Below are 18,959 nucleotides of genomic sequence, written 5' to 3' on the forward strand. Positions count from 1 at the left end.
ATCATCGATTCAAGTTTGGGGGTGTGATAAGTGGATTTTATATCCACTTGGAATGCTTTATTACAAGCTTAAATTGGTATTTTGGACTCAAGTTATTGGCATTTTGATGTGTTTTTGTGTTATTACATTTCAGGTATCAGTTATATGAAGAAAAGAGCTTTTAAAGGAAATATGATAAAAAGTGATTAGATTTGGAAGCCAATGTCATTGTCAAGTTGTAGAAAATCTCATTAGTTTCGCTTGGGCAGTTGAATCGCCTAATTCTGACAAGTAGAACTCAAGTTATGGCCAAAACAAGATTCATCAGAATTTTTCCTAGACAGTAGCTGAGCGCTGAAAAAGCCTTTTATTAGTGGAATTTGACGATTTTAAGGATTCAGGTCTACTAGGGGCATATATATACCTAAAAAAAGGGTTTTCATCATCCGGGAAGATTGGGATACCAAGGAGAAGACCTAGAAGCACATAACAACTCTGAAAAAGAAGATCTTGTTTTCAACTTGTGATTCTTTGAATTAGTTATAACTTTGGATGCTCGTTTTCGTTCTTGTTGAACCTAGATCTCATTTATTCGTACTTTAATCATTATTCAATTTATTAAGACCTTGTTTTATACCATGCTTTCATTGGAACCCCTGGTGATGATGAGTTCGATTATGAACTAGACGTTGTCATGGGATTCTAGCGGATTTACTTATGGATTTCAATAATTAATTTATTTCGATATCTTGATGTGTGGTGATTGATTAATATCCTAGTATTGGTTGTGCTTATTCGTCTTATGTGCGTAGCTAACATATAAGATAGTGTGTTAATCTCTATTGAAGCGACAGTGAATATAGAGGTTTAGAACTTGCCATGCTAGCATAGGTTCATGTATGTGTATGCATGATTCGTAGGTAACACTAACCGTTTTACTTGCCCTATGTAATCATTATGGATAACTTGTGCTTAAACCGTTATGTTGTCAAATTCTGTAGACATATAGGGTCTCAATATAATTGGTTTCTATTCAGCTTCTATCTCTTTTGTGGATGTCTGGTAGAATGGTACTCGTGCAACGAAAGTTGGCGTTTATCAGTTTCGTGTTATCTGATTAGTGTCATCACCATCACATGCTAAGGTTAAGAACAATAAGGCTATTGAATGAAGTATTTAACGAAGTTAGAATCCAATGTTTGTCATATATAGTAATTCAACCTCAATTCTGTTAGTTAATGTTATTTAGTTAATTAATCTCTTAGTTTAATAAAAACCCAATTTGTTATTTGTCTTAGCATTGAGCGATAACCATACATTGTTGCATAGGTACATAAATTGAACTTAACCTAAACCAGTCTCTGTGGGAACGAATCTGATTTATATCTTATACTATTTGCGTACGCGTATACTTGCCTGAATATTAGCGCGTGTTTTCTCCCTAACAACAGTCAGACCTTAGTAAGGGCAGAAACGCAACAGAATAACAAAAGAAAGGCCACAGTACTTCGTAAATAGCAAAGAATTAAGAAATACCATGCCCGCTCAATGGAAGAAACAGGAAGAGAAGTGCAAGTAATTGAATCTAATCTGGATCCAAGAGCAACCAAACCAAGTTCGGAATAACTGAAAAGCAACCAAGTTATGGTAGTTATTGAAGCAAATCTGGCCCTAGACCAGGCCAATCCTACCATGCAAACAATCAAAGATAAAGAATCAGCACAAGCTAATGTCTACTTGAAGAAGAACACCGAAGCCCGGATTCATCAAATGGTCTCGACCCAAGACCAAGTAAAAATTGAGGCCGCAGTAGAAATAAAAGAAATTCAGATTGATGAGAGTTGTGCTACAAAGAAAGTGAAAGTTGGGTCCGGACTCAAAGAAGTCTTTAGAGAAGAATTGGTATCCTTGCTTCGGGTGTACAGAGATGTGTTTTGTTGGAGTCCAAGAGATATGCCCGGATTGCACGAGTCCATAACAATGCATAGCTTGGACGCCAACCCGAACAGAAAGGCGGTCAAGCAATAAAGAAGAAACTTTGCCCCAGAAAGGCAAAGGGAAATAGATGAAGAAGTAGAGAAGTTGCTCAAAGCAGGAATCATCTGTGAAATCAAATACACGGAGTGGTTGGCGGATGTGGTCATGGTGAAGAAGTCAAATGGAAAATGGAGAATGTTTGTCGACCACACCGACCTAAATGATGCCCGCCCAAAAGATCCATACCCTCTGCCCAATATTGATCAGCTGATAGATGCCACATCCGGACACATCATGCTAAGTTTCATGGACGCATTCTTCGAGTACAATCAGATCAAGATAAACCCAAAAGACATACCTAAGACAGCATTCATAACTCAAGAGCAGTCTACGCTTATATGATGTTTCCATTCGGACTAAAAAATGCAGGATCCACTAACCAAAGAGAAATAAAAAAGATATTCAACTCCCAGATCATAAGAAACTTGGAGTCTTATGTTTTTCGATATGATTACAAAATCAAAAACCATCCCAGGACACATCGAAGATATGAGAGAATATTTTGATAACCTAAGGTTGCATGAACTCAAGCTGAACTCGGAGACATGTACCTTCGGAGTTGGAGCAGGAAAGTTCTTTGGGTTCATGACCAGCAACCAAAGAATTAAAGCTAATCCGGAGAAAATAAAAGCGATCCAGGGGATGAAGGCTCCTAAGACCAAGAAGGATGTTCATAAGCTAGCAAGATCACTAATAAAACTTAGAAGATTTGTTTCAAATCTAGTAAAAAGGTGCTTACCCTTCTTTGATCTACTCAAAGGAGCAAACAACAAGAAAGAAGTCAACTGGAACCCGGAGTGCCAAAGAGCATTTGAAGAAATCAAGGAATACCTCTCACAGCCACGAGTCCTAACTAATGCCCAACCAGGAGAGCCTCTCTACCTATGCTTATCAGCCGGAGCCTTAGAAGTTGGGCTTCCCTAATCCGAAAAGAGAATGGAAGATAACAACTAGTTTACTATGTGAGCCAAGTACTCAAGGACGCGGAGACCCGGTAACCAAGTCTAGAAAAGTTTGCCTTTGCCTTGGTCATAACATCGAGAAAGCTCAGGAACTACTTTCAAGGAAGATAAATCAGGGTAGTCACAAACCAGCATTTAAGTAAAATATTTCACAAGTCTGATATCTCGGGAAGGTTAGTTAATTGGGCAGTGGAGTTAAGTCAGTTTAATCTAAAGTTTCATTCCCAGGACTGCCATCAAAGCTCAAACACTTGTTGATTTTATAATCGAATGCAACTTTCCGGAGGCATGATCAGAATCTATGAACATAGACCTAGAGAGCAATCAAACTACAAGCCCGGGAGCCTAGACCTTAAAAGTAGACATTTCGTCAATAAGCGAAAGGTCGGGAGTCGGACTCATCCTAAAGAGCCCTGAGGGATTCATGATACAGACAGTTATATCATTCGACTTCCCGAAAACAAAAAACTAGGAAGAGTTTGAGGCATTGATTACAGAAATGAAGCTTTCAAGGACTCTCATAGTTCGGGACTTAAACATCTACAGAGACTCCCAGATAGTGGTCAAGAAATCAAACAGAGAATCAATAGAAAAAGACCCAGTTCTAGAAAAGTATGAGGCACTGGTTAAAAGCTACGTAGCATCAATCCGAAGATATGAAGTCTTGCATATATGTCGAGAAGAAAATGAAGAAGCGAAAACTTTGTCCATGCTAGTCCGGAACTCATCAGATCTAGACTGCTCGGTTTACTTCGAAGAATTGCAATGGCCATCTATTGAAGCTGAAGAAGTCCTCGAGAATGAAAAAAACCAAAACTCCATGACTCCTTTCATAAAGGACCCTTAGAAACTATCATCCTCGCAAATTTCATATCAAACTCGGACTCATCGTAAACACCAGGACCACTATTCGGCTAACGAGCATAGCCGGACCTAAGGCTCCTAATATACCATTATCCTCAATCTCTGCACTCTTTGTAATGAAATAGTTCTTGATATTGATCTAATATCCCTCCGGGTGCAGGGTACCTTCCTCGGATATATTTTCCCCGTACTAAATTTCCTAATGACGTTGGACTCCGAAGTCGACGCCTTCTTACCCATCTCTAAATGATCAATATTTGAGTCCGGATTGTCAGAACTAGCCTTAGAATCAGAAGGCCTCGGATAGCAGGAGAAGTAAGCTTTAGCACGCGCTTTAGTCTGGACCATATACCTAGCAGCAATGAGACCGGTTAGTCTATATCCCTACAAATTCTTTAATTTGTAACCTACAATGGTCCGAACTACCCTATATTAAATTTTAGTAAGTTGTAAGCCATTAGTCCAGGAAAATATCCCCTTGGACGCAAAATACCCCCTAAAACCCAAAACCAAATACAAAGCCAAACACAAAAAATAAAAATCAGCTAAACATAAACAAACCAAATCCAGACTCATACTACAAGTTGGGACACAAATAAAAAACCACAAAACCAAAAGACTCTATATTTTAGAAGCAAAAGCAGATACAAAAGTCTGGAACAAGTTCAGAAGTCCGGACTCAGCAACAAAATTCTAAACCCAAAAACACCCTAAAACCAAAATCAAACACCAAAACATAACACAAAACATATATATATATATATATATATATATTTATATATATATATATATATATTTCTTCTACAACGAATACGAAGAACACAATCATATATATCAAAAACACTAATAAATAAACCTATAAACCATAGCAATCAAAAAGAAAGAAGTTAAACAGGAGAAAGGAAGAAAAATTCCAAGAAAGGAGAGCATGGGCAAGAAAGAAGCAAAGAAAAAAAGCACTGGAGATCTTTGGCACCACAGAGAAGAGGGGTGAAGATGAAAGTTTTCGAAAATAAAAAATTTCGGAGATGCAGTAAAAGAAAAAGAAGAAGGGATAGGGGTTTTTATAGGGAGGGACGGATGTGAACAGCCATGCCACGTGGCATCATCCCAACCGTTGATTTCCAAGATCTACACATGCATACAATTATATATGTACACGGTAATAAATAGCAATTATGAATACGAGATATTTTTTTGAAAATGACAACTGTAAAAATTTAAATCATTGGGGGAAAACCCCAAAACCGTTTCACCTTCCAGTCCAGACTCCTTACCATAGCATAACCCGGACTAGGTGTAAGGAAAGCTCAAATTCTCCTAAAGTCAATCTACCTTAGTCCGGCTCCGCCTACCTCCACACAACTCGGACTGGGGGCAAGGAAAGCTCAAATTCTTCAAAAGACAATCTACCTTGGTCCGGCTTGACCTACCTCAACATAATCCGAACTGGGAGGTAAAGAAAGCCCAAATTCTTCTAAAGGAATTCTACCTTAGTCCGGATTGCCTTACCTCAACACAATTTGGACTGGGGCAAGGAAAGCTCAAATTCTTCTAAAGATAATCTACCTTAGTCCGGCTTGGCCTACCTCGACACAATCCGGACTGGGGGGCAAGGAAAGCTTAAATTCTTCTAAAGATAATCTAACTTATTCTGGATCACCCTACCTCAACACAATACGAACTAGGGGCAAGGAAAACTCAAAATCTTTTAAAGATAATCTACCTTAGTCCGGCTTAGCCTACCTCAACACAGTCCGAACTGGGGGCAAAGAAATCCCAAATTCTTCTAAAGAAAATCTACCTTAGTCCGGCTTGGCCTACTTCAACACAATCCATACTTGGGGGCAAGGAAAGCTCAAATTCTTTTAAAGACAATCTACCTTAGTCTGGATCGCCTTACCTCAACACAATCCGGACTAGGGGGAAGTAAAGCTAAAATTTGTCTCACAAGCAACAAACTACAAACATTATTAGCCTTACTCCCACATCTAAAAAATATGCTTAAGGTAGTGGGGGGCACATGATAGTACATATGACTCCTACAAGGACTGGGTCTGGACTCCTACCTTCTTCTAGTCCCGCATGCCACTATTCAAGGCTACCTAATCCTGGTGGCCCAACCTTTGGAAGCCTCAGCATGTGAGCCACGTGACCAACCACACGATAGGAACAACTTTTAATTATCACCATGAGAACAACCAGGGAACGTGCCAGGAGATCCTTAGAACATTCCTCAACCATTCCCATTCCTACACGTGTAAGGTATCCACCCCAGCCAGATGTCCTCTACTCTTAGAACCAACGACTATGATTTAAAGGTACCAACCCTAAATCCTATCATTTGGCTATAAATAGCCCAAGGAGGATAGGTTTTTGGATTAATCACTCTCTCACACTCATATACACACACAGCCTCCTTTCATTCCAATCTACCTTCATCTTCCCCAAAAGCGAGTTCTTACTCTCACACCGGAGGCGTCACGGGACCCAAACCCCCTTCCGGTGTTGTTTTGTAGGAGCCCCATGACAGCTACACCACCACCGCAGCAAACGATCCAGGCACGGCTTTGAAGGAGCAGCCCCGCCCCTAGGAGTTATCAATTGGTATCTGAAGAATCCAGTTCTGAGAAAAAATTTGAAACATTGATGATATATCTTAAATGGGTTAAATATCAAATTGGTCACTGAAGTGAAGGTGATATATCAATTCATTTACTGATCTGAACAAGGTATCATTTTGATCACTATAGTCATATAAATATCAAATAGATACCTTCAAAAATGTGATAAGAATGTAAATATTATATTTTATTAAGTTATACACATTTTTCTTCAACGCTGCTATAACCAAATGAAATATGAACACTAGTATTTTACATAAAATATCTAGACTTTAAAACTTTTATTTACTAGTTATTTTTAATTAAGTATGATAAAATAACTGTATAATTTAAAATAAATAATAAATATTTTTTTTAAAATCTAGATATATTATTTAAAATACTAGAATTCATAACAGTTCATTTGGTTGTAGTTGCATTGATGACAAATGGATAGATCTCAACAAAATAAAATATTTATTTTCTCATCACGTATTTTGAGTTATTTATTTGATATTTAATTGATTATAGTTATTAAAATGATACTCCGTTAAGATCAGTGAAGGAAGTGATATATGGCTTTCACTTCATTTAGTTATAATAACAATCAAGAAAAATGTATAGAACTCCATAAAAATGATTTTTAATTCTCATGCACTTATTTTGAGGTATCCGTTTGATATTTATTATCACTTTAGTGATTCAAATGATACCCCATTACATTTGATGATGAAACTGATATATGACTTTCAGTTGAGTGACTGATATGTCAATATTATTGCATATTATTAATACCTATTTTACGTCCATTTTCGTAATTTTATTAATAAATAAATTGTTTTACTTTGTTTTGTAGGAAAATAAATAAAATCAGAATTTGAGTGGAAAATGAGCAAATAAGGAAGGAGGTGGACTATTCTAGAAGTCAAGGGAATTGGAAGATAAATTGAGTCCTTATTGGAGAAGAAGAAGAAGAATTTACTTTAAGAATCCTACTTGTATTCCAAGAACCCAACCCTCATATTTAACCTATATATATGGGTCTCCACTCTTGTATTTTACACATTCAACATTCCAACACCCAAGACATTCAATTAGTTATTTGTTTTGTTCATCTTTTTATCATGTATAGCTAAATTTGTTCCCTAGGATGAAGATTAAGTTAATTTAATTGCTTTGATATCTTCTCTTTCCTATTATTTGATTCTCATGATTTTTCTCGGTGCTTAATTGTTTAATTGACAAAGTGATTTTGATATATTATTTTTACTGGATTTATTTTTTCATAGCCTATGCTTGCTCCATAAATTTCGATGGGGTATTGTTAGATAACAAGTTTCATAGTATATGCTTATCTCATTATTTAAAATTTATTTGTGAAGAAAAGAGAATTGATTTTAGGGCGAGTTGATATTAATTGTGATTGTTAACGGATTTGGATTCCTAGGTTTTCCATATTATTCGATCGATTTGCTAATTAGGTTAATTCAAACTCCTCTCAAATGTTATTGTCTAGTTCGCCTAATTTAAAGTGTTAGTGTTTTGAAAATTCATAGTCTTTATGGATCGACCTGTATTTGCTATAATTAACCGCTATGCACTTGCGGTTATTTTACACATCAAGTTTTTGGCGCCGCTGCCGGGGACTATTGTTAATTTTCACTCCTTGATATTTAATTCTTCGGACTAGTTTTTTTTTGTTTTCTCTTTGTTTTTTTTAGGAAATCGTGAAGCGGAGGAAAGTTTAGACAAGAAGATCGCTAGGAGGCCTCGCCGTCTCTTTTGGAATTTTTGAAAGCACTTTTCGGTATTCCGTATCACCTCTCTATTTTTTTCTCACTTTTATTATTGAAAACTCCAAAAAAAATATTTGAAAAATTCAAAAAATATTAGTTAGTTAATTGTTAAAAACCAATTTGTTGCATCATTCATTATCTCACGTAGGATCACATCATCTGGATTTTCTTTTTATATTTATTGCTTTCCATCTTATACAATTGTGGTGATTGCTGGAGGAAAGAGGTACGTACAATTTAGAATAATACACGTAGTGTAGTGCATCCATAAGTGTTTATTATCTTGTTCTTTATGTGATGCATCATCTAATCAATCTTAAGGGCGCCACCCCATTACAAAATAAGGTGAAGGATTTCATCACCCTTTTTTGGCCCACAAATCAATAATTCCTTCATCTTGCATTAACCCACCTCAATAAAATTAAGTAGACGTTGGCCCCTAGGATTTTGAGCTCAATTAGGAAGGTACCTAAAAGAGGAAGTAAATTTGGAATTATTTGAACTTTTGGTGACAAGGCAGGTGTATCACTTACCTGGCCAATTTGGATTGGTGACTAGGCTAGCTGTTCTCTAATTCAGTGCCTTATCTACAAGGAAGTGCCCCCGCTTACCTGGCCAATCGGTTTGAATAAATCTAGATTATAGACTTTTTGGTGGTCCAAAAGTTAGGAGTTGTCTAGATTATTTTTAGGATTACCCATAGATCAAAGATTTTCTTTTTGATTTTTCAATTTTTTTTTAGGTGTTTACTTATAGCTTTTGTCTGCTACGTGAATATTTGTCTTATATGCAAAGTAATTGGGTTCGAGACCATTCATCTAGATTAATAAGACACTCTAACCTTTCATCTCCTAAAGTAGTAAGGCAACTCGACTTTTCTTCACCCACTAACTTTTCTTCACCCACTAAAATTGAGTCAAAAAAAGAAGTAGAAATTCCACCTGTAATCATGGCTGTCTCACTCAAAGACCGTTGTTATCCCGCTCGTTCCGCTGAACCCTCGTGCATAGTCCTACCTGAAGTAACCGTGAATAATTTTGAAATTAAACATCACCATATTAGCATGTTACCTAGGTTTTCTGGGGTAGAGAGAGAGGATCCATATCTTTTCATTCGAGAATTTGAGGAAGTATGTGCTTTACAAAAACTCCAACAACTTAGCTCAGACTCCATTAGGCTCAGACTTATTAACTTTGCTTTAAAAGAAGAGGCTAAGCAATGGTTGTATAGTCTACCCGTTAATTCTATATCCACGTGGGATGGATTTGTTTCTATCTTTTTAAAAAATATTTTCCAAACCATAAGGCAAATATACTTAGGAATGAAATTAACCAATTTCAACAAAATCGAAATGAGTCTTTTTGGAAGTATTTTGATAGATTTAAAAAGCTTTTGTCTAAGTGTCCTTAACATGGTATAGAAAAATGGAGACTTTGTAAAATTCTTTATGAAGCATTAGACAGTCAAACCACTGCTTTGCTAGAGTCTATGTGCCAAGGTAAATTTATGGATAAAATTGAGGAAGAAGCTTGGCAATATTTTGAGGACTTAGCTAAAAAAACAATGTTGTGGCAGTCAACTAGGGAACCTAATCCGGAACCTGAAAGATCTAAGGGTTTACACGTAGTTAGTAATTCTATTGCAACCGAAGCTAAGTTAGCTACACTCACTAAACGTCTAGAGGCCTTAGAAACCAACAATGTGTCTTCTCAATTTTCTATATGTGCACACTGTAGTTCTCCTAATTATGTAATAGATAATTGCCCTGAAAGTGAACAAGTCAATGCTATGTTTCAACCTAGAGTTAGGAATGATTCATAGGCACCCACATACAATCCTGGTTGGAAGAATCACCCAAATTTCTCATGGAACCAAGGTCAATACAATCAGTTTAATCAAAATTCTCAACCTACTTTTCAAAAGCCCAGTCCTGGTCCACACCCAGCTCAAAATCCCAACACAAATCCTCCTCAAAGTCTTGGTCATTATCCTAACTCAGACCCCTTAAACCCTCTCGGTTTTAGTGAATCTGATAAGAAATTGAATTCCGTAGAAAAAAGTATGGAGGCTTTACTTAAATCTCAACAATCTTTCATGCAAGCTATGACCCAAGATAGGCAGTTGCTAAATTCAAACACACAAGCCATATCTAAGCTAGAGGTCCAAGTTAGTCAATTGGCAAACACAATCAGTGAGAGAGAGAAAAATCATTTCCCTAGTCAACCCGAGGTTAATCCTAAATTTTATCAAAACTAAAAGTCTCATGAAAATGTGAACTATGTCATCTCTCTAAGGTCTGGAAATCAATTCAACAATCATGCTGGTGTTAATACTCATCAGGAAGATAAACTAACATCGGAACCAAATCCTCTACTCTTGAATCCTAGTCTTACACAATCTTCAAATCCTGAAACTTCTGAATCTAATGAGTCATCACCATCCAAAGAACCACCTTCAAAACCCCATTCTGATGCATTTAGTAAAAAATTCTTTAAGCCAAAAGCTCCATTTCCTCAAAGACTTATCTCAAACAAACAATTTGCTCAGTTAGATAAGATTTTAGAAGTCTTTAAGCAAGTCAAGATCAACATTCCTCTTTTAGATACAATTCAACAAGTTCCCTCTTATGCTAAGTGTCTAAAAGATTTGTGTACTCATAAAAGAACCACTCATGTTCCTAAGAAAGCTTTTCTAACCTCTCAAATCTTATTGTCTAGTTCGCCTAATTTAAATTGTTAGGGTTTTGACAATTCATAGTCTCTGTGGATCGACCTGTATTTGCTACAATTAACCGTTGTGCACTAGCAGTTATTTTACACATCAAGTTTTTTACGCCGCTGCCAGGGATCGAACCCGAGTCACCCGCGTGACAGGCGGGAATACTATCTTGTCAAATCAAATCCCTGTGAAGTATAAGGATCTTGGTTGTCCTACCATCTCTTGTGTCATAGGTAATACCCTCATTGATAAAGATTTACTTGATTTAGGAGCTAGTGTGAAACTTCTTCCATTATCTGTCTATCAAGCCTTGGGTTTAGGTGAACTTAAAAAGACTAGTGTTACTCTTCAGTTTGCTGACCGTTCTGTCAAAACTCCAACGGATATAGTTGAAGATGTGTTGATTAAGATTGGTGATTTTGTCTTCCCCGTCGATTTTGTTATTCTAGAGACCGAACCAGTCAAAAATCTGAAAAATCAAATTCACGTCATTTTAGGAAGACCTTTTCTTGCCACGTCTAATGCCTTGATCAACTGTAGGAATGGATTAATGAAACTTACTTTTGGAAACATGACAATTGATCTCAATATTTTCAATGTAGGAAAACAACCCAATGAGCTTTTTGACCAACCCATAGATGTTAATATGTTTGATGAGTTAGATAATGAAATCATGAATGTTGATGATGTCCATAGCTTTTGTCAAGATCATTTAGGTCAAGATTGGGATGATACTAGTCATAAAAATGAGGTCAATGAAATGTTAGATTCCACCATTCCTAGTTCCAACCAAGAGTTAGAACCTTTTCATTTGCCACTTTTTGAAGCTAGTGAATCCGTTGAGGCAAGTCCACCAGAATTAGAACTCAAACCTCTTCCTGAAACTCTTAAGTATATATTTCTAGGTCCTTCTAAGTCTCTTCCAATCATAATTGCATCTAATTTAACACCTTATCAAGAAGAAGAACTCTTATATGTACTTAGAGAGAGTAAGGAAGCCATAGGGTGGAGCGTATCCGACATCAAGGGCATCAGCCCTGCCATTTTCCAACATAGGATTCTCTTAGCTGATGATGCTAAACCGGTTAGAGAACCACAATGGAGGTTAAACACGACTCTTAAGGAAGTTGTTAGAAAAAAAATCCTTAAATGTCTGGATAATGGAATCATCTATCCTATATCTGATAGTTCATGGGTCAGTCTTGTTCAAGTAGTGCCTAAAAAGTCAGGGATCATTGTCGTTGTCAATGAGGATGATGAACTAGTTCCCACTCGTGTTCAGTCTGGTTGGAGAATGTGTATTGATTATAGGAAACTTAATGCTGCCACTAGGAAAGATCATTTTCCTCTACCCTTCATTGATCAAATGTTAGAAAGATTAGCACGTCACTCTTACTACTGTTTCCTAGATGGTTTTTCTGGATATTTCCAAATTCCCATTGCTCCTGAGGATCAAGAAAAAACCACTTTCACTTGTCCTTTTGGAACTTTTGCTTTTCGTCGGTTAGCTTTCGGTCTCACTACTGCCCCTGCCACCTTTTAAAGATGTATGATGAGCATTTTCTCTGATATGGTAGGAGACTTCCTAGAAATATTTATAGATGACTTTTCCATTTTTGGTTCCTCTTTTCATCAGTGTCTTAATCATCTTGACTTGGTTTTAAAATGATGTAAAGAAACAAACCTTGTTCGTAATTGTGAAAAGTGTCATTTCATGGTTAAAGAAGGAATTGTTCTTGGCCATAAAATTTCATCAAAGGGAATTGAAGTTGATAAAGCTAAAATTGATCTCATTACTAATCTACCTCCAGCAAAATCTATCAAAGAAATCCGTTCATTCTTAGGACATGCTGGTTTTTATAGGCGTTTCATTCAGGATTTTAGCAAAAAGGCTAGACCATTGACCAATCTTCTTTCTAAAGACATAAAATTTGAGTTCTCTAATGAATGTCTTCAATCTTTTGAACATCTTAAGAAAGAGGTAACCTCAGCCCCCATCATTCAATCCTCTTATTGGAATCAACCTTTTGAGCTTATGTGTGATGCGTCTGACTATGTTGTAGGGGCAGTTTTAGGACAAAGAATCAATAAGTTACCTCATGTCATATACTATGCTAGTAAGACACTAAATGATGCTCAACTTAACTACTCCACCACTGAAAAAAAACTTCTAGCGGTAGTTTTTGCTCTTGAAAAGTTTAGGTCATATCTGATAGGCTCTAAAATCGTTGTTTACACAGACCACTCCGCTCTTAAATATCTCTTCTCTAAGAAAGACTCGAAGGCCCGATTGATTAGGTGGGTCTTGTTGCTCTAAGAGTTTGACCTAGAAATCAGGGATAAGAAGGGTTCTGAAAATGTTGTTGCTGATCATCTTTCCCATTTAATAGTGGAGTCCACCATTGATATGCCTTTGAATGAGTCTTTTCCTGATGAACATCTTCTTTCCATATCTACCACTCCTTGGTTTGCTGATATTGTTAACTACCTTGTCACTAGTGACATTCCTTCTCATTGATCTAAACAAGAAAAATCCAAATTTCTCTCACGAGCCAAATACTTCTTTTGGGATGATCCCTATCTTTTTAAGTATTGTCCAGACCAATTCCAAACTATGAGTTTATAAGTATACTTTCCTTTTGCCATGATCAGGCTTGTGGAGGTCACTTTAGTGCTAAAAAGATAGCTGCAAAAATACTTCAATGTGGTTTCTATTGGCCTAGTTTGTTTAAAGATTCTGCTGAATTTTGTGCCGCTTGTAGTAGGTGCCAACACTTAGGAAAGATAACTAGAAGAAACATGATGCCAATGAATCCAATCTTAGTTATCGAGATCTTTGATGTTTGGGGTATAGATTTTATGGGTCATTTTCCTAATTCTTTTGGTAACCTCTACATTCTCTTAGCGGTTGATTACGTGTCTAAATGGGTCGAAGCCATACCAACTAAGTCTAATGATAACAAGGTAGTTTTTAAGTACTTGAAAGAGAATATCTTCTCTAGATTTGGTACGCCTAGAGCTATAATTAGTTACTAGGGTAAGCATTTCAAAAACCATCAGTTTGAATCTCTTTTGGGGAAGTATTCCATCACTCATAAGTTAGCCACACCTTACCATCCTCGGACTAGTGGTCAAGTAGAGGTCTCTAATAGGCAAATCAAACAAATTCTAGAGAAAACTGTCAATTCAAATAGGAAAGATTGGTCTGTTAGGTTGGTAGATGCACTTTGGGCTTATCGTACTGCTTTTAAGACCATTTTGGGTATGTCTCCTTATAGGCTTATTTTTGGTAAAACATGTCATCTCCCTGTTGAACTTGAACATAGAGCTTATTGGGCCATTAAAAAGTTAAATATTGATTTACCCACTGCTAGTAGCCATAGGAAATTACAACTATCTGAGTTAGAAGAAATTAGGAATGATGCCTATGAAAATGCTAAGATATATAAAGAAAGAACTAAACTTTTGCATGACAAATCTATTTTGAGAAAGTCTTTTTCTCCGGGTCAAAAAGTTCTTTTGTACAACTCTAGGCTGCATTTATTTCCTGGGAAATTGAGATCTAGGTGGGAGAGACCATATATTGTTAAAGTTGTTCTTCCTCATGGTGCTATTGAAATTGAAAATCCTAAAACTGGTGAAACTTTTAAAGTTAATGGTCAAAGGCTTAAGCCATTTTTTGAACTGCCAGTTGATTCTGAGGAAGAGGTGATTCACCTCATTGATGCGTGATCAAAGTAAGTTTTCTTGTTATATAATAGTTAGTTCTATTCCTCTGTCATGCCCATATCAGGTATTCTCTTCCTTTTACTTTGTCATTTTTCTCTCATTTACATTCATTGAGAACAATACATGTTTTAGGTATGTGGAGGGGTTTAGTAGTATTTACATATATATAAAAAATCCAAAAAAAATTGAAAAATAAAATCAAAAAAATCAGAGATATTTTAGCTAAGTTGTCCATTCCACTCTTGTAGTTTAATACTAGTTGGTGTTAGCAGTTTTTCAAAACTTATATATATAATGCCTTGAGATGATTTGTACGTATTTGAGTAAGGTTTTCTTCATGAAACTTGTGTCGAACAAATTTTTGCTTAAGAGTCCAAGACGGCACATTTGCACAAGGTCTTTGTAGGAAAGATTGTTTAGGGAAGTTTTCGATATCTGAGACAGAGCCCACATGTTGAAACAATGTCGAATAAAATTTTTGCGAAAAAAAAGAAAAGCAAAAAAGAAAGAAAAAAGACATGCTTGAATAAACTACTTCAATACCCAATATTCCTCACAAATAAAAAAAGAGAAAAAATTTGAGATGATGGGAAAAAGTAGTATAATTGACTAGTCTTGTTTTCTGACCTTTGTTACTCGAGTAATTAAGTCCGTTGGGGTATTTCAAAACCTAGTGCCCTAAGACCATCTGGTTTGGGAGTCATTGTCTCAAAGCTCGCTACATGGGTAACATAGAAAGCCTAAGAAAACGGACATTGCACAGTCAGTTAAAAAAAAATTAATAACCGTGAATTTTGGCTAGATAATTGTTTTCATAGAGATTGGGTTCGTTCAATATTGGTTGAAAAAAAGGAAATGTCCTTACTCAATTGATTCTTCATAGACCTATTTTCATGACACACCTTGGGATTTTTTGTAAACGTTCAGAGTCGATATAAGTGGATTGTTGATACATATATCTTGGCTATAATTAGAAGAGTCTTAAAGGCATGTATTTTCCTAAAAATTCTTGTGTTCACACCGATGAATATTATTGTTGATAGAGTTTGCACACTTGCTAGAGTATTTCATAGATTTTATGGGTATATCTTCTGTAAACCCTTAGGAGATAATACTCCTCTTGTAGAGATCGTCTATGAGTTTTTTGGGTTGGTAAACCTAAAATTTCCCGTCACGTCTACGAAAAGGAGCATAGGACTTTTCTTAGTTAGCATTTTTCTTTTTGATTTTTCTCGAGGACGAGCAAAAGATAGGTATGGGGGCATTTGATAGGTCCATATTATTGCATATTATTAATACCTATTTTATGTCCATTTCATAATTTTATTTTAAATAAATTGTTTTACTTTGTTTTGTAGGAAAATAAATAAAATTAGAATTTGAGTTGGAAAAGGAGCAAATAAGGAAGGAGGTGGACTATTCTTGAAGTCAAGGGAATTGGAAGATAAATAAAATCCTTATTGGAGAAGAAGAAGAATATACTTTAAGAATCCTACTTGTATTCCAAGAACCCAACCCTCATATTTTCCATATGTATATGGGTCTCCCCTCTTGTATTTTACACATTCAACATTCCCACATCCAAGACATTCAATTATTTATTTGTTTTGTTCATCTTTTTATCATGTGTAGCTAAATTTGTTCCCTAAGATGAAGATGAAGTTAATTTAATTGCTCTGATATCTTCTCGTTCCTATTATTTGATTCTCATGATTTTTCTTGGTGCTTAATTGTTTAATTAACAAAGTGATTTTGATATATTATTGTTACTGGATTTATTTTTTCATAGCCTATACTTGCTCCATGAAGTTTTGATGGGTTATTGTTAGATAACAAGTTTCATAGTATATGCTTATCTCGTTAATCAAAATTTATTTGTGAAGAAAAGAGAATTGAATTTAGGGCGAGTTGATATTAATTGTGATTCATTAACGGATTCGGATTCCTAGGTTTTCCATATTATTTGATCTATTTGCAAATTAGGTTAATTCAAACTCCTCTCAAAACTTTATCTAGTTCGCCTGATTTAAATTGTCAGGGTTTTGAAAATTCATAGTCTCTGTGGATCGACCTGGTATTTGCTACAATTAACCGTTGTGCACTTACAGTTATTTTACACATCAGTGACCACTTTGAAATTTAAATCCATTATTTAATACGCATAGATTCACCTCTTTATATCCTACAACCTAGTCACAATACCATATTTTAAATGAGATGTACCTCACAAATGCTACATGCCTACAAGCACTTCTTTACCTAAGAAAAAAAGAGGCAAAAAATTCTAAAGTTATTGAGAAGAAGAAAAAAAATCATTTAGATACTTGAGGCAATGATGTGACAATGATGGCCTTAGGAGAGCCACCAAGTAAGTATCTTTGAACAGCATGAGAAATTCTTGATTCTTTAAACTCATTTGGTAACTTAAAGTACTTCAAGTTAAAGAATGGAGAAGAAAAACTTGCAATAAATTTGGAAATCTCCAAAAGTGCCTAGAAAATTGTTAAATAGTATAAGATCTTATTCGAGCTTTCCTCTACCACCTTAAGGTTTTAGATGAGTTGGTTACTTAACATGGTATCAGGGCACGTTATTAGGAGAGACTCGGGTTCGAGTCCTCCCACCCCCATTTATTTAATTTAAATATTTGTTACTGGTATGGATATTGGCAAATAATATTTATACCAAACACAAAACATCAACAAAAGAAATGTATTTTGAATGAGCATTTAAAAATGCACCAAAAATATAAATAACAAACCCTAGTGCTTATGTATTTCTTTCTTAAAGCATCAGATTTTGCAGGTGACATAATTAGTTTTGTTATGAAACCGTCAACAAGAGGAGTTTAAGAGTAGTGAGTACAGATGTTATCTTAAAATAAGGTCAACCTAAGAACTTAAATAGGATTAAAGTAATAATTTATTTTAAAATAAAAAGATACTTAGCATGCACTATAAGTATAGAAATAACTATTGCTTGATGAGCATAGCAATTAGCAAGTTTAAAAATATCACAGGCATATTTAAATGCAAAAATCCTCAGTTGTACAAGGATGAGTAAAGGCTTCTTACAACTTGGAGTGTGATCTAACAGGTAGGGAGCACGAATGTGGGTGCTTGTGCGGGGTGCATAATACGTGGATACCAGAATTAGTAGATCTAAAAAAAATATGTGGATTCGGGTGCGGGAGGAATTGTCAAATACTAATGTATTAAAAATATTATATAGATATATAATATTATAGAGTTAAGTTATATCATATTATATATATTATATACATATATATATATATATATATATATATATATATATATATCAGAGTTTCATTTAAATTAAACTATACAGTGAACTAAATAAGTTTATTATCTGTTCATTATCGTTAATAATATATAAAATATTACTTGATAACACAATTAATGCATGTTAACATAATTAACAATAAAATTCTTATGATCTACATTACCCTTCTCTCACTTATGGGTGAGTGAAGAATGTTTTCCCTTGTGGGTGAGAGAAGAATGCCCGCACAACAAGAATTCGGTGCTCGGTGCGGCGGGTAAGTAAAAATTACCTGTTTATTTTTTTAATATAGATCAAATTGAATGTGCATAGTGCATTGAAGGGCTCAATCTGTGATTATGGTTAAATATTAATAGGGGTTGGGGTAATTACCAACTAGGTCACTTACTCCGTCCAAATGTATCAAGTGAGTCACTCATTACAAAACGGACTCAAATGAGTCACTCATTTAAAATTTTGTATCAAAAAAATCAGTCTCTCGTTAGTCGAAATTCTTAAAAGCATTATATATTGAGTTTCACACATTTTTTATAAATGATATTACATCTAAATGAAAGATTCCAAGTTCTAGTATTTTAAATAATATTTTTAGATTTTTAAAAATTTATCTACTATTTATTTTTATTTAAATCAAATAAAACAATCAAAAAAATAAAAATAAATAGTTGATAAAATTAAAAAAATCTAAAAAAATTATATAAAATAGTAGAACTCGGAACCTTTCATTTGGATGTAATATCATTCATAAAAAATGTGCGAAACTCAATATATAATACTTTTAAAAATTTCGACTAACGATAGAGTGATATTTTTGATACAAATTTTTAAATGAGTGACACATTTGAGTCCGTTTTGTAATGAGTGACTCACTTGATATATTTGGACGTAATAAGTGACCTACTTGATAATTAACCCAATATTAATATATGTTATACGTAAAGAAGCTATATTCGGAATTCAATTTTAAA

Source organism: Apium graveolens, chromosome 1, assembly GCF_009905375.1.
Source record: "Apium graveolens cultivar Ventura chromosome 1, ASM990537v1, whole genome shotgun sequence".
Classification (NCBI taxonomy): Eukaryota; Viridiplantae; Streptophyta; class Magnoliopsida; order Apiales; family Apiaceae; genus Apium; species Apium graveolens.